The 17,462-nt window shown below is 44.6% G+C and overlaps 1 protein-coding gene across 2 annotated transcripts in view; it reads right to left on the bottom strand.

The window, feature by feature from the left end:
* PRR5L (proline rich 5 like) overlaps positions 1-17,462 on the bottom strand; it is a 102,689-nt gene that overhangs the window by 43,331 nt on the left and 41,896 nt on the right. Inside the window, exons 7-13 of one of the 2 annotated variants that reach the window (XM_040557258.1) lie at positions 16,276-16,443; positions 15,652-15,759; positions 8,941-8,973; positions 7,881-7,962; positions 7,243-7,430; positions 5,641-5,880; positions 5,032-5,191 (exon numbers count right to left, since the gene is read on the bottom strand). The gene's annotated coding sequence lies outside the window, so the exon portion shown is untranslated. The remainder of the gene's footprint in view (positions 1-5,031; positions 5,192-5,640; positions 5,881-7,242; positions 7,431-7,880; positions 7,963-8,940; positions 8,974-15,651; positions 15,760-16,275; positions 16,444-17,462) is intronic. The other variant, XM_040557257.1, reaches the window with a different exon arrangement.

Here is a 17,462-nt window from a genome sequence, read left to right as displayed (position 1 = left end):
CCAGATCTCCTGAAATACCGCAACAAAGGATGAGGGGTTATCCAGGTATAAGTGATGTCGTGCCATTTGAATTTTTTTAACGGTAGAAAACTCGCCCCCTTCATGAAGAAAGATAGAGGTTCGCCCACTTTCTTCTCCTTTATACGCTTTGTGCAATTGTGACATTGACGGCCTATGAGTCTGGATACTGCAACATGTGCCAGAATTTTTTGTAAGGACTTTGGGCATGGAAGAAGCATAATCTTAAGAAAAATCCGCCCATATTAGACCTACAGATCCATCATGAGCAGTTTCACCCCACCTCAGACAAAAATTCACAGAAGAGTATCTAGATTCTTATTAGCTGCTTCTCCCTCCAGCCCCGCAAATCTTTAACAAACTATGTGATTGGCAAAATGCTTTTTTCAGTTCAACTGACAACCTCTCAAGACAACATTACTTCTGACAAAAATCCCTCATTTATTTGTTACACAGCCATAGTGAGAAGTGGAAAAGCAGGGCACAACCTGTAACTTCAAGGCTTTTAATTCGTCACAACTACACACACACATGCATGAACCTAGAAACTAAGAACTAAGAAACCAGACAGCATTTGCTACCGTTAAATTTGCAACACATTTGGTTCCTCTTAGAGCCCCCAGTTGCTCAGATTCTTAATTTAAAAAAAAAAAAGTCTTGCTTTTCAGAAAGAGAGATGATCAAATCAAGATTTACTCCATAACTAACAAATTTCCTTCTGGACAGCACTGATCAGAAGATGTGTCTCATATATGTCAGAGGTTACTAAGAGTCTAAAAATTTGTTTGAAGGCAGGCTGGGTCCCAGTCTCAAGGCACAGTCTTTCCTACATCCTCAGCATGCCTTTACGCCTTTGGAAATCTGATTCATGAAAATTTTAGTGCTTAACTCACAGCCCATCAAAAGCAATAAGAATCTAAATGTTGGCGTTCGTGTTTTGGATCAATTCCAACACAACAAGGCAAAGTGTGAATAATTTGTCATATTAGCAGCCCCTCACATACGCAGCAACGTATCGTCAGATGTGCTCATGCCAGCAGTGGGGGCACAGCCCCTGCTAAGAGACATTCCCAGTTCAGAGAGGTAAATGGAAGGGTGCAAGGGCAGCCTTCAGGTATGGCAATCTTGTCGGCAGGACTGACTCCAGTTACAGCCTTTAGAAGACAGACCCATATGTTAATGCTACCTGTTTCTGAGATCCCAGTGCCAAGCCCAGCTCAGAACTTCACCAAGCAGAAACTCTGTCGTTAAGCTGCAATCGAGGATCGCAGACCGCAGGCACACTCGGGGCGGGAAGAAGCCAAGTGCTCCACCAGCATCTCACCGGGCTGTGCCCGAGCTGCTGTCCCGCAGGGAGCACCGGTCGGTTCCTCAAGCTCTCGGAGCACAGTCCACACCAGCTGGCAAAGGCAGGACCTCAGCCAGCCAAAGCGCACTACCTGCAGCCCCAGCGCACGGGCTCGCAGCCCCGGCTGGCCCCAGTGCGCGCAGTGCCAAGCGCCGCGGGGATGCTTGCCCGCCCCACGCCGTGCCATGGGAAAGCCCCGAGGCAGCCCAGGCAGGCTCAGCCCCGGGTGGATGGGCCACTCAGCCCTGCAAAACGCTCCTTTCATCGAGAGCTCTAGGAGGATTATTAATAAGGAGAGTAAAAATCATTATCTCCATTTTCTGGCTGAGGAAATGAAGCTGCAAAGCCAGTGAAATGACTCACCCAGGTCTTCCACCTCCCAAGCCAGGATCCTATTCACCAAAAAAACATATACCTCTAAGCTCCTTTAATGAAACTTTTCAAAGGATTCCACACCGTTGTAAAGAACGAGGAATCACCTGATCTACCTCTTCTTTCCGCAGTTGGCTCTATACCAAAAGGTGTCAATTTTTAATTTATTTTTTTTTCTACTGGGCCACCCACCATGAAGGCAGCAACTTGGTGCCCTATAAAGAGTCTGGAGGTGTTCTACTGTGCTCACCTATCCTTAATTAACCCTGATAGATTTTAAGTATGGAGATACAGTACGTTAAAAAAAAAAAAAAAGTGGCAACTGCAGAATATGGGAATACACCCCTCCCAATAGTTTGTTGACCTCTGGTATGTACCCATATAGCCGCAATTTTGTTGCTACTCTTCAACCGCCCAAAGCAAGATCTCACTTTCCCTGTCCTCCTATTACACACCCACCTCTCACAAATGAGCCCAGGGTCCCTGCCTCCTTCTGCATATTTCCTTCCTCCAACTGGAGCCACATCATGCCGTTTTTCATTATACATCCCAAACAAATTCCCTAACAGAAAGACCTCTCTAACTTGGCTTTGGTACCAGAGCCATGTAGCATTTGAAAAGAAACTCCGTGGTTTCCACTTAGTTGTGCTTTGAGTTCTTGAGGTTAAAGCAAACCTGAAACTCAAAGTGAAACTCTGGTTAGAGTGAAGGAAATATATGAGAAGAGGAGGGGGAAAAACCTTTGCTTAGAGCCCACCACAGTCTGAGAAGCTCCTCTGTAATTCAGAGACCATTGCAGCCCCTTTAGAGTTGATGGACTGTTAGAAATAAGACAAATTCAAATCTATACAAATGATAGTACAATTTCTTACAAAAATATATATGCAAACAGGACTGGCACAGAACAAACCAGTATAACGTGAACTAAAGAGATCAAGTCATAGGAAAGAACTTACAGAAAAAGAAGCATCTTATAACATAGGAGTAGCATCTAGGACAACAAAGGTACTTAGTTCTCTATCACAGGTTTTCTGTATTATCTTAGAAACCTTACTTAATTCTTTGAACTCACATTCGGAAATGGAGAAAATTGTTAAGGCTGTTAAAAGGCTCCACATATTCATGAAACGCTTTGAAATGCTTGGGTGGAAAATAGAAAAGAACACCTCATAAGAATCACTTAGCTGATCAGTGTGAAGTTAGATACAAATTTGAATTAGATGCATGAACAAGTGACTTAATCTGGTTGAAAACTATTGTACTCCCCGTGGAAGTAACAACCACACCAAAGACCTAGCTAGGGAAGGCAAGAAGCAGAAATGTAGCAGTTTCAGAATGATAAAACTGATGGACTGAATTGGGACTGAAAAAATCCACTCATGTCTTTGGTTAAATAAGAACCGCATCCACAAGAGAGGAGGAAGGGATAAGAGGGAACAAATGGAGATGTATCACCATTTCCTGATCAACGGAAAGCTTATCTGCATCCCTCTGCGGAGCTTCACCCATAACATTGTAGCCAGCTTCCAACAGAAGAGTTAAATTCCCCATTGTTTTTTCTCCAGTTCTGTACTATATATATTACTCATGCTATTACACTCTAAAAAACATAACCGATTTAAAAGGAAAATAGTACTCCAAGTTGCTCAGTCCCCAAAGCTGCCTGCGAGTTCAATGGCCTATTTTATTCCTAGGCCTAGAAGCCTTAAACTCTGCTGATTACCAGAATGACTTTTAATGAGCACAGCTACACTGGAACAAGCAACAGCATGAAAACATTTATACCAGGAAAAAAGGATGACACACACATAAATAGTTATTTCCTTCCACTGTCGGGAATAGCATTTGGTAGATGCACTAGTAAGTGCATCCCTCCTGGAGCACAGCAGGCCAGGAATGTATCACTTGAATGACAACAGTATGAGCAAGCTATCAGGCTTTTTGCTGCAGAAAAGGCTTTAAGATTGAATTGACAAATGTGTTTTCAAACCTAGAAATTAACTTTTAGCAGCTTCAACCTGTTTCCAATAACTCCCCAGTAGCATCTGCTGCAAAAATCAGGAAATACTTGTATTAACTATTTCAAAACAAACTACAAAGTACATTGGCAGTCTGTAGAGACCATAGCAGTTTTGCTCACCATATGGAGAAGCTTTGGGCTGTTGTGGGAATGAAAAATGTAGCTGTTCAACAAATAAACTTCATATTCACCAGTTACATGAGCAGCAGAACTAAAACAGGCCTGATCTCCCACATCACGCTCCCTCCTGGGTTTCACATGTGCAGGAGGGGATAACCCTCCCCGGAGCCCTTCCTTCAGCACAGGCTCTAAAAACACTTTCACAAAGCTCAGAGAAACATTATCCTTTTAGACTTTTCCTTCTTTGGTCAAATGCAGCGAAATTCAGTAATTCATAAAGTTACTAGAGGGGAACAGACAAAGGAGAGCCACAGCAATGCTTTCCTAAAGACACCAAGCAGAAGGTCACTCATTTTGAAAAGATGAGGCGGAGGGGAGAACACAGGTTCTCAGGGGAAGCAAAAAGTTGTATCAGTCTAAATGTAATGACGTTTAATTTTCTAGGAATGTTAATCAGGAAGCTGGCAAGATACACCTCTTTAAGACCAAACAAAACATCAGCAACTGCAATTACTTTAGGAACTGTCTATGCTGCAAGTAGAATGACAATCTATCTTCCCCGTGCTTTCTTGCACTTCATGCTTTTTCCTTTTTTTTTTTTTTTTTCCAGAGTTCCTACTGTTGTTATTAGAAACAGAAGTACACCCCATATTTTTAACCCTAGGACTACAAAACACGGCAGTCAAGTAGCCCGATTTTACATTATAGCCCACCCTCAGCCAGGTCTTGTATCACGCGGCTTTTGCTAAAATCTTCAGCACAATCTTCCTTCCTCTGAGTTACACTTAGCCCTATCTCATGGAGTAAGAATGGGTTGTTACGCCCTATTGAATAAGCCCTGGAACCCAGAACATACTTAGTCAATGTATATTTATGCTTGAATTCACATCAGCAGAAAGAGTGGATACAAAAGGCCATACATTACAGAAAGAGAGAGAGAGAGAGAGAGAGAGAGAGAGAAATGGGGGGAAATAAAGAACACAAAAACTAAGATGCCTAGAAAATGAGTTTTAAAAGATATCCTTCTAGAGCGTATTTGCCTGCTATATCTAAGCCTTTGATGATCTATTCAAGTCCCATCCCTCCATTCTTTCCAGAAGAATGGAAGCTACATTTACTTATTTCTCAAATATAATGTTAACTATCTGTTCACCTATTCTGTGTCTTTCATTGCTGGAAATTTAAGGTGTTCAAATTCTTCCAGAAGGAACTGAGGAGTCGGAAGATGCTACCTGTGCTCCAGCTGAGCTTTAAAAGTGAACCTTGGAAGTCTTATCAGAGTCTGAGCTGACATCAAACAGTCCATAAACATACTGCATGAAAATAATTACAGAGAATTTTATCTTGAAGGCTGAAGACAAATGTTATACGCAGCTAAACTGTCACCTTAAGTCTGCTGTAAAACTACCAGAAGGAAACACTACTAAACTGACATAGGAAAAAAAAGATTTCAATATGGGCTTGTGTGCTTCAACTCCCCTGCCCACCTTCGGCACTGCAGTCCCATCAGCGCAACGTGCCATACCTGACCGGACAGCCATTTCAATCAGAGATTCAGAACAGCCCCATTATAGACAAATACAGAATAATCCACCTCTAGAAAAGTTTCTCCCAAGCTTTACCTGCTGCTTCACAAAAAGCAGCTGATTTTTGACCCAAGCCCAAGCGTTTTCCTCCCTCCACTACGTTATCGAAGTGCATGGCACTAAAATCTTAGCAACAATGCCATATGTTGACTATGAACTGTGTATCATGAGCATACCTTGTCTTGGATTACTGTGAAATTTTCATTTACGTGGGCTGTTAAGTCTGCTTTTTCTTGTGTTTTGGAACACAAAATAATTGTATTTACATCCTTCAGTTTAGTAATTTGGTTGCACTTTTAAGGTGATGAATCTCCTGCACGTTACAGCTGAACAAAAAGTCGCAGACCTGCTGCAGGAATCCCTGAGCGCTCTGCACCCTGTGTGACAGGTCAGTCAATCATGGTGGTCTCTCCTGGCTGTGAGACATATAAATAGCATTAATAAAAGAATCTAATGAGCAAAAAAAGAAAGCAAAGTGCTTTTGCATCACAGTTCTCTACTTACCAGCACAGCAATGGCATTAGATTTGGGTTACTGCCACAGATCGTATTCTCGAACCTAACATCTTTCACATGGCTGCAAAATAGCTGGCATATCTTACTGTACATATTTTCAGCTCTAGGTCATTTTTTGTTGCCAAAGCACTCACAAAGTTGTTCACAGGGGTCAGAGGACAGGACTTTACCCCTAGCTAGGTGGCTTCCGAGTTTAAGGAAAGCCGGTTTATCAGGACAGCGCAGCGTCTTGTCTCCCATGGTCTGTCTCTACCATTAGGGACTACTGCACAGTTGGACTGTAGCTTCTGTTTCAGAAAAACAAAACAAATCAAAACTACATAGCCTACGCATCAGCTTCTGTATCTAGGACATGCCGCCTCACCGTGAAATAAGAGCTATGGGTGTATACTTCAAATATGCATGCACACACAGCGCTGTATGAAAGATGTAAAAAGCTCTTGCACTCTGATCCAGGTACCTTCGAGTTCTGCATAACTGAAACCTCTCATACCACAGAATTGCAGCATCGCCTATAAATACGTTCAGCACTTGTTGCTGACAAACAAAAAGTCCCTCTGCTCGAGACAGCCTGCTTACATGAACAAATCATCATATGACTGGAAAAGGCAGAAAAAAATAGCCCTGCTTTGGACTATTCTTTCAGCACGGACAGCCAGGAGCGGCGTCGGCTGGGGTCACTGCTGGCAGGACCCTTGGCTGCAGCTGACATCCCGCAGCAAAGGGGACGGGGACGGGTTTGACAGCCGAAGGAACGGAAAGTAGATTTCGTCCCCGAAAACGGACAGCCCTGGGCACAGAGGCTCCCAGTGCTTCTCAGGGAAATGCGGGTGGCATCACCACCAGGGAGAGGCCCGAGGGAAGGGAGAAAAGGATGGAGCTATGCTTCACTTTTTCTAACAGGCAGCCCGCTGCTCACGGCTTTTGTCTTCTCCTGCAGCGGCTACGTGTTAATTCAATCTATTTAGCAAAAGAGGGGAGGGAAAAACTCTCTTTCCCTTCACCCCCGGTTTCAGAATTATTGTGTCTCCCGGGGGGAAGGCTGCGACTGAGACATTCGGTTTGGAAATGACTCACTCGGCAGCACCGTGGAGCCGGAGGGGCTATTTTTAATATTTTTAAATGGAGAACTTGCCCCGGCAGCACGGCTGGGCTCGGCCCGGCCGCCTCCCGCGGGTCTCCCCGGCACGAACCCCCGCCCCGTGGTCGCGCTGCCCCCGCTCCCCGCTCCGCAGGGACCCCGGGGGCGTCCCCCGCACTCACCCCGCCGCTCTGCGGGGCGGGCGGCAGCGAAGGGCGCTGCTCCGCGCTGCTCCGCGCTGCTCCGCGCTGCTCCCCGCTGCTCCCCGGCTGCTCCGCGCTGCTGCTCCCCGCTGCTGCCGCTCCGCACCTCTCCGCCCCGCTCCGCGCCCGCCGCGGGCTGAAGGACGCGCTGCGGTCTTCGCCGCGATCTGGCGAAATTTGCCACCAACCGGCCAGGATTTTTACACTTCCTGGCTCCCGGCCAGCCCTCCTGTTTTTTTTTTTTTTTTTTTTTTTTTTTTTTTTTTTTTTTTTACGATCTGCCTTCTGCTGGCTCCTCCCCGCCCAGACAAAAGGCCGGGTCGGGCCGAGCGGGGTCGGGCACCCCCAAGGGGCTGCGGCAGCGGCTCCCCCCCCCCTCCCCGGGCTCCGACCCCGGAGTTTGGATTCCTCAGCCCTCGAGGGAAAGAAATCGGGGAGGGAAGGGCCGGGGGAGCTGGGGGCCCGTGCCGGGCCCGGCGGGGCGCACCAAGGGGCCGGGGGATGCCGCAGCCGCCGGCCGGGGGCTTGGCCCCGCAGCGAGCCGCATCTGCTCCCTGCGGGCTGAAACGTTCGCGGCGACGGCGAAGTGGTTGGAGCTTGCTGGGGGTTCGCCTTACCTTTTGGGGTTCCTCCTGCAGCCCCGTGCAGTGCGTGCTGCTCAGCCGTCGCCGTCTGCAGCAGGTATCGCTCAGGAAACTGCTGAAAAGTTCACTAGATTAAAGAAAAGACAAGAGTAGGTGCAATCAGCAAGCAGTTGCATCGAATGCGTAACTCGGGCAGTCACGGCGACTTTTGGAGAGCTGCTCCTTGGGTTAAGGTGCTGGGATTTGAAGTGCTTGAAGGGGGCAGACCGAATCTGTAAAACAGTGTCATTTGCTCCCAGTGCTTAAGAGGATTATGTGAATTAGCGCACAGCGTTGCTGATGCCTGGCAACCCAATGCACCGTTTTTGCAGACAGTTTTATGTCTTCAAATCATGATTTTACAACAGGGCTGGGTCTGGTCTGAATGTCAGAAAAGCTGGTGCTACTCTGGAAGCACTGGGTTAACCCACGAGCCCATGCTGGGATCCTCTGATGCTCTGAGTCGTTCTGGAAGTAGACATAGGGAGCTCAGATGACACCACTCACCACACATCCTTGTAGGAGTGGTGTTCTCATGAGGCTGTTCCTCCTTTTCCATCTCCAGATGTGTAAAACAGAGTCACTGAGGCACTGCGAACCTTACGTACTGCCCACTGGTACTGCCAGAGTTGCACAAATAGGATGTATTCTTATGAGCATGAAAACTTGGAACTTGCCTTGTTACAAGCTATATGAGCACATACAAAAACATGCTTCCAGTCCCAGAGTGATGAGGCATATGATGACAGCTGGTATCTATCCAGCACTTAAAGTTTTAGCGCATCTGGTAACCTACCAGCAATTAAAAGCACACATTGTCATTCATTCTGCATCTGCTTTTCAAGCCAACAATCACTAATTTTTCAGAGACAGCATTGCAGAAATGGAGTTTGAGTGGTGGTCTCCTATCTGTGGCTCGTGATAGGGCCGGGAAGTGATGGCTGCTCTGAGACTGGAGAAGCAAGGGTGTGGCTTATCACAGTTGAACTGTTCTCCATGGGCCAGCAAAGATCCTAAAGAATTTACACATGAAGCAAATGGTGACCTCACATACCTGGTCAGTGGTGTGCTCCATCTGAGAGAAACACTGCAAGAAAAAACAGGCAGGTTGTGTGAGAAATAAACATTCAGGTAAAACCAGTATAGACCCTGGGACAGATCTCAGATTCTGATATTATGTGAGCATAGCAAAATCTCTGTGGTTTCTTTTTTGGTTGGTTGGTTGGTTTTTTTAGGGGAAAAAAAGAAGAAGAAAAAAAAAAAAGGCAAAAAAGCATACAATCCAGCATCTTTCCCCAGGTTTAAACTCGCATGGTTATGAATCAAAACTTGAAAATACATTTCAGGTGTGGGATGAACACCTGAATGTGCAGAGGTCTGAGACCCCAAGTTTAGGAGGGGAAAGCTGTTCACCAGACACCTGGGGCTCTAGCTTCAAGACTACCACCAGGAGACATCATTGCCGCAACACAGACCCGCTGTGACCATCCTGTTGCATGGCTGGACTCCCGCTTGTGGGAGAAGACGGAGAAAAGAGCTGAAAAGATCCCTGCCACCACAACAGGAAGAAGGTGGGAGCCACTTTAGTTTACTCTTTAGGAAGCAGCGAGGCCTCTGTGTAAAGGAGACAGCCATTGTCGATTATGCAGGAGCATATGTACTGGGTAGACTTTAATACACAGCAAGGACAGACAAGAAAGATAATTAGAAATGTTAGCACAGAAGAGAAAGATAAAAGGCTTACACTGGGATTCATCTTACCCAACTTTATCTATCTAAGAGAATACAAAACCTCTTGTAATCTACTTGTCTGGGCTCCTTTAGTGAGGAAAGAGGCATGTCCAGAGGTAATTCACCTCACGTAGGTCAGACAGCTGTTAGGTTAAGAAGAACTGCCCTCTGGAAACATCTCTCTGCCTCAGCTGGTTATGAAAGGTGCTGCCCAAAACAACACACAACTTCTAAAGTTAAGTAACTCCTGCCCTAAAGCTTACCTGAGTGAGACAGAGTTGCAATGGAAGGGATCTGATGAGAAAAGAGCTATCTGCTAGACTGACAGGTGAGGAAAATGACCTTCAGTACCTCAATTCTCTCTTTTAGCTTTGGTGAGACCAAAAAGAAAAGAATATGGTTTCTGAGGAAAGGTCCTTGCTTCCCACAGATAAGTGATAATTTACAAATGTCTGTTCTTAGCATTGGAGCCAAGAAGAGGTGTGAATGAACTGCTGTTTGCTTTGTGTGGGAGGAATTTTCTCTTCTTTGGCCTTGCTCAAGTCTACAGCATCATCCTAAAGAACTGAAAAGCAAGCGAACTGACAACATCAAAGATGTTGCTACTAACATTCAGATTGAACGGATATGTGAAAAATAGCTACAGCCTTAATTTTGTTTTTTTGACACTCTGCCTTGACACCACACATCCTCTCTGCAGCACACTTGATAGCAAGACAGCCTCGAGCACACACACCTCCTGCTCTCACACAGTTTGGTGTTCAATAAGAGCCAAACCACAAAAGTTGTGACTAACAGATGTGACCTTTAATTGGCTTGCTTTATAATGCACTTGATGATGGGAAGAATCCACGGCATATAGCCATTGCTTTGTGTGTGTGATCTGACAGGTCTTCAAGATGATATGCTTCCCAGAAGTGAGTTCTGGGGAAAAAAACACAGGGTGGTCTAGCAGGGCAATGGGGAGAGTCATAATGTCTGAAGAACATTCCTAATTCTGGCACTAATTTTCAAGGGGCTGAGGGCTGCATCTGAACCAGGTTAAGTGGTTGCCATCATTCAGTCTGCTCTTATTCTAGCCACCAAAGATCTCTTTCCCTTTCCATCTGCTGGGACAGCACGCATTTGCTCTAGCTGTCAAATGAGCAAGTGAGACAGAGAGCACGCAAGGAAGCAATAAAAAATTGACTTCCACTGAAGTGGGTAGTTTTGATAGAAGAGGGTTAGGGAGTAGCTACGCTTGTGGTTAACTTGCAGATTCTAGCAAGGAGTGTGGGGCAGATGGCTGGGGATACTCTGGGAACAGCAACCTCCTATCCCAGCTCAGTCACTGTGAGGACAATGAGTTTAGCAGTGCTTGGAGTGACATTGTGGAAATTGTTTAAAAAATTGTTTCACCTTTCTCTTTGAGCAGCAGAGAGGAAATTCCGTGTACCAGAGATGCTATGAAGCTCAAAGAACTCATGCAAAAAGATCATTTTTTTTTCTTTAGTTCTTTCCTAATATTAATTTTTATGGTTTCAAACTTGGAGAGGCAAAGGGAGGGAAACATCTCCAAGGCGTGGGGTTGAGAGTACATTATTCTACTAATTTTACAATTCAAAGCTCTGGCACAAATGAGATTCAGCAAACAATATGTAATTCCACAGAAGAAAAAAAAATGCATCTCTATTACATCTGGAGAGAAATAGTTCAAATCACAACTATTCATTGGGAAGGAGGATTCTCAGAAGCTGTAACACCGAAAGTGACCTAGGATAGCAGGACAGCAGACAGTAAATTAGGCATGCCTGTAATATGAGATGATGGGTGGATTGGGGGTGAACAGAAATAACAAAAAAAACACAATGGGCAGTATGCTTCATAAACAAAAATGGTAACAAAGGCCTGTGTTAGCAGTATTATAGTATAATCCCCTGGAATATTGCATTCAGTTCTGAACATCTCATCAGAAGGACATTTACAAATATAAAGGAACACATTTTTAGAAAGTAGAAGTGATAAGGACTGATTTACAGACATTGTCATATGAGCTGAAAGAGCTAAACACATCTGGTTGTGCTGTGCACGAGGTATAGGACACAACGCTACAAAAATCAGAAATGGGATAAGGCACTGTGGGAGTTTGCAGAAGTAAGAGCACTGTTATTGTGAAGAAGGAGAAAAGAGGATGAAATGAGACACCAAAGATTAGGATAAGTACTGTTACAATGACTTGGCTATAAGATCCACTACCTGGTGGAGCAGCTGTTCAGGAACACTTCTTCTTGTGGTATCTTAAATAAGCACAATGCTAGTGTTTATGCTTTGGCTTACCAAGCACAGTGGGCTAGTTGATCTTTTACAGAGGAATTTTCCATCTCTAATTTCTGTGTTTCTAAAGCTTACTCTTCCGTAGAGTGCTGTTTGTCACGTCAGTGGCAAACCTCCGACGGAGAAGACAAACAAACCAGCCCTTGGGGAGAGAAGATCTAAATGAAGAAAAGAACTAAAGCATGTTTGTGTGTGATGCTTTACAGTCATACCATGAATCACAGTCAGGCAAAAAGAGTGGCAATAAGCCTTCTTTATACTGACCTCTGTTAGAAATCATAATATAAATTTCCAAAGAGGACAAGCAAGCAGAACAAACCCTTCTTTCCATCCTCCTGCTTTAATTTTCCCCACCCTACTCCCAATTTTGTCTCTTTAGCATCTCCATCTCCCTCTTGGCTTTCATCCCCAAAATTAGTAAACTAAATGTTTAAATTAATTACTTAGAATCCTACACATCCACCCTAAATCCTCTCAAAAATCTAGTTTCTATACCCTAGACCTGAGTGGCATGTAAAATTTTCAAAATGCCATGTTTCAGTCAATCCTCAGTCCAGCTCCCATCACCTCTGAAGCATCAGTCATTTTTGAAACACACTGCTGTCCTCTTGTAAAATCCTTTTGTCCTGCATGTTCTACCTCCTTGACTGCTTCATCATTTTATCTTCCTGAAGGAGGGTCTTTTGTTTTGGTCACTTTTCCTTCATCTTGTCTCCAAGTAATTTCACACACCAAAAAAAATAATTTCCAGTGCATGGCTGTACTCTCTACTTTTTCTAGTTTATAATATATGTATATATATAAGATATGACGCTTCTGCCTCTTCATTTCAGACATTTCCTCTCTAGATTCTCATATTCAAGCAATGCCTACATTTTCCTGATACTTTGTGTGGTTTCTTTCAAATAATGTCCTTATTTATTCACAGAGCAATACATCTCGGCCTGACCTGTCACTTTGTATCAAAATTACTGTGATACCTCCTCCTTCAGCTTTCAAAAATGATATGGGTCTTCACTCATGCCCACGCAGAGTACTGCTACAAACATCATTGCCCTAGCCTCTCACTTCAAGTGTGATACCTTTTACTTTCCATCCCTCTCTTGGACAGTTCTCTACTTATCACCACAGCTCTCAGCCCCTGCCAAAGAAAGTCACCACTGTTCTGCACACTCTCTCCTTCCTCTGCCTTCTGACAAAGCTGGCAAAGAGGAACCAAGCTTGTAACAGTGTCTCTGCCTACCTCACTGAGAACTCTTTGTGGAGGTCTCATACCTCACTTTTACCCAGTCCAAATCAACTATTTTCCTGTAAAATTAGCCAGAGCTGGTGAGTGATACCAGCCTAAGAGCCCAGGAGAGCTGAGATCTCAGATCCTCCTCTGAGATCCTTCCTTAGAGCAAGGAAGACCCCAGAAAGCAGCGACACAAGTTTCTCTGCTGCTAGCACTGCCTGCTTGTGAGCCTGCTTTATGGGGCCACTTTCAGGTCATTCAGGACCTGCCAGTTGTGACAGTATAGAGGTCACTGCAGCAAGTAATTTTGGCAAGGTGGGCAATGGCTCGGGTACCAGCTGTGAAGAGTTCTGACATTTCATGTATCAGCTGTCTGCTCGCAGCAGCTTGAGGTTATATTCTCTTTCAGAGCTGCACACCCAGGAGAGTATGCGCATGGTATAAGGCATGTGGTATAAGGCATCTTTCTTATGGCAAAACAAGTGAATCACTAGGTGTTAGATGACTCTTACTGGTGAACAAATGCCAAATCACACAGTTCTAGTAACAAGAGGCTTCTAAGATGCCTTCCTGTATTCATCCCTGCTTTGCTGTGATTCATCTGTTGGTTTTTGGTTTGTCTTTTTTTTACTTCCCACATCTTGCTTGCTGACCATGCTACGCTCTGTGGGTATAAAATGGCTGAGACAGAAGCATTCCGATGTGGTGAAAGCCACTTACTGTGGGTAGATCTCTCAGTCAGAAATACAGATTTTCTTCCTTAAAATGTCTAAATGCATTCAGCACCATCGCGGTGCTTTTATGTAGCTCTCAGAGCCAGCTGAAGTCAATGATTCTGTGTGAACACAGCAGAAGGACACATTCACCTCCTGAGCTGACTGGCACAAGGAGCAGTTTAGTCAGAGGCCAAGAAGAAATCATGTGTTGCATCAGAAGTGATCAGAGTGGCTCTGATGTTTGTATTTTAGCCTTCCCACAACCGGTGGGATGATGGGCAGACATGCCTTTTCCACTCTGAGCAGGTTTCTCATCTGTTGTCACGTGGCATGTGCTGCTGAACTAGCACAGTCACTGTCAAATCATCCCCACCTCTCAGGGATGATTGGAACTTGCTTGATAATGGGAGGAACTACAAAACCCAGCCAGGTGCCACAGTCTGAATTTACTGGTCTTCAGTTCAGTGCTTATTTACTCTTCTACTCTTGACTCCCACTGCAAATGCCAGGTCCTGTCTTCCAGACGTAGCAGTACTACTCGAGCTAAACTGGACAATGCCTTTAGTAACTAAAGGATCTTAGTTTGTCTCTCTGCCAGGAAGGGGGTCATGCTGTGGGGGAGAATGCTGTGGTGGGGCACAAAAGGGAAGAAGAAAACCCTTAGCGACTCAAAGAGAAAGGGACTATCAGAGTTAGTGTGTTGTAACTCTGCAACTATACCCCCTTTTCTTGACCAGTTAAACTCTATGTATATAGATACTCTAGAGTGGCATAGAAGTGATGAGTGAGGCTATATTGTAAGTTTAAAGCAGAGAGGCTGAGAAGGCTTGGTGCACAAAGGGAGGGATTTGAATGACAGACTGCATTTGAATACACGGAGTAAGATGCAAATACCCAGAATACACATGGCTTGTGAAAACTATAGGAATGGTCAAGTGAAGGACAGCTCCAAGGAATATTCCTCCATGTTATCAGACACCTCTGATCCCAAATTATCTATTGTTATGAGATAGCTCTTTTGTAGCAAAAAGCTATAAACTATACCAGTGTAGCTGAGATGGGTAGTATGTGTAGGGGAGAAAGGATATAACATGACAAAAGAGTTACTTCACTTAAATGAAGGTGCAGACTGTGCATCAATCTTCTGCGTATGAGAACTCTGTAAGCTAGCAGGGCCTGTGTGGAACCCAGCTTGTGATTGCAAGGATGAATGTATTGAACTAGAGAAGCCCATATGCATGTATTCGTACTGCATATGAGCAGTACTGTACGGTGGCCAAATGGCTGTGTGTACAGACATGCTCTCCTGCAGAGAGCTTACTTGGGTGTTTGAGTACCAGCTGTGGAATTTGTCTAGGACTGTACATTTGCGTAGATGAGAGTCGTATCCTAACTGTGCCAATAAGAAGCTGGGCAATGCGGTTTGTCACATCTCCAATTCTCAGAATTTTTCTCAGTCTCTCAGGTTTTTGATTTATTTTGAAAAACTCTCCACAGAGGCTGTTCTTTATGTGAAACTTACCCTTGTGCCAGGCAAGACTGGAATTTCAGCTATTCATAAAGGAAATCCAAGTTTGTGTGTGTGTGTGTATGTGCAGTGGCAATTCACTAGAACAGACATAAGGCCAACACTCAGGCTTTGCAACCAAAAAAATACAGCAAATAAAATGGCCTCCCTTCCCCACCATTTGCACACCTTGCTGAAATGTGTGAAATCCAAATGGCAAAACCAGTTCAATTAGACTGTAATTTACTCTGGATTATCACTCACCAGTGCCAAGTGTACTATGCCCTGAGCACGTGTCCTCTCTCACATCCTCTTTCTGCGACACAAAGTGCATCTGCTGAGGTCACAGCTAAGGAAAGGCACAGTCGTGAACTGTGGAAAAAATACCTTTAATGAGACATCAGTAATGCAATGCCTGGGCTAGCGCTACATTACATCACAGGTCACTATGTCTGTCAAGTACAGCACATATGTAAAGGGCAACAGACTGATGTTCACCTGCACCTGGGAACATGCCTAGTGAAGAGATACTGTGTCAGGCTTTATCTAGTGCATGGGGTTGCTCTGTGAGAAAGAGGTGATGTTCAGGCCTACACAGGATTTTTGAAGTGAAAGGCAAAAGTGAAAGGTATGCAGTTACGTGTCATCAGACAGATCGACTTTCACCACGAATGATCAACCTGTTTATAAATGAGTAGTTCTACCAATGACAGAGATTCTTGGTTAGTCTAATTTTGCTGTCATTACAAGCAACTGAAAATTGGCAACCTGTCTGACTGCATAAATCTCAGGTCAGGCAGGCTATCCAGGACCCCAGGTACCTTGTGTTTAGTTACTTGGCAATGTAGCATATTAATGGCCAGAAAGGATCTCCATCACTATTTTTACCTGTGTTAGCCAAACTAAAGCTAGCAAGGGATGTTCTTTGCTCTTCATTCACTCCTTCTTTACAATTGCAGACATATTTGAATTTATTTCCACGTCTGTATTGTCCAAGTCTGTGAAGGGCAGATGTCTTGCTGAGGAAATTCCATGGCACAATGATGGCACCTGATTCTGGGAGGAGGCAAAAGGAAATAACTGGGTTAAGATGAGATAAGCAATGTTGTCGCCAAATATGTAGTCACAGCCTGAACTGCAAAGACGGTGAAGTTGATTCTAACTGACCATAATCCAATTCCATATTGTCCCCTTCTTTATACATACAAATCATAAAATTAACCCCCAAAATTCTCCAATAAATACAGAAGCTTGAGCAATGAATTCTTCCGTCACCTCCCTTACCGCTGTAAGAGATATTTTGCTGACAGAAAGGTATTTTTTTCATTTGAGGAAAGTTCCAGTAGGCAGCAGTGCTCAGGGGAAAGAAAGTCTGTGCGCACAGGATACAGGCTGTATGCACGTACCTTCTTGCGTGAGCCTGGCAACAGGGAAGAGAGGGCAGAAGGAGCCCAGATTAGCAGCTGACCCTAGGAAGATGTGGATGCTTATAGCTGCAACATGTTATTACCACTACAGTGAGCTTCCAGTGTTTACTGTACACATACAGAACGCTATGCAAGGCGGTGGGCTGTTTGGATAAATAAACAGAAAAGGCCAGGGTCCGAGTCTGACTGAACAATAGACTGGGGAGAATGTGAGCCTCCTCTTTAACTGGACTTCCCTCCAGGAAACCTAACTTGTAATAAAATCCTCCTGTATCCTGTGCCCTAGTCTGGGGGTGACTCAGTTCCAGCTAATCATGTAGACTGTATTTGCAAGAGATGAATGCATGCTGCTGAATGCAACCAAGAAGGTATTCTGGAAGAAATGTTCCTGCACTAGATGAGAGGAGAGTTGGCCTTAGCATTTGGGAGAGGTTCATCTTTTCCTCAAGCCCCCATAAACCTGACTGCTTCTTTAGTCAAGACATGTACCAGACCTAAAAAATTCAAAAATCCTCTCCTGCTCCTTTATCTTGAGAAATAGGAATGGTTTTACAAACATGGGGAATCTCATGACTCCAAGGGAAGGAGAATTTTAGAATTTGAGGCTCAAGATGCTTGGGTTTTGAACTGTGCAGTATTTGGGGCATA

This window comes from Cygnus olor, chromosome 5 (genome assembly GCF_009769625.2).
Source record: "Cygnus olor isolate bCygOlo1 chromosome 5, bCygOlo1.pri.v2, whole genome shotgun sequence".
Taxonomy (NCBI): domain Eukaryota; kingdom Metazoa; phylum Chordata; class Aves; order Anseriformes; family Anatidae; genus Cygnus; species Cygnus olor.
The sequence above is the reverse complement of the archived record's forward strand: the minus strand, read 5'-3'. Positions and strand labels throughout refer to the sequence as shown.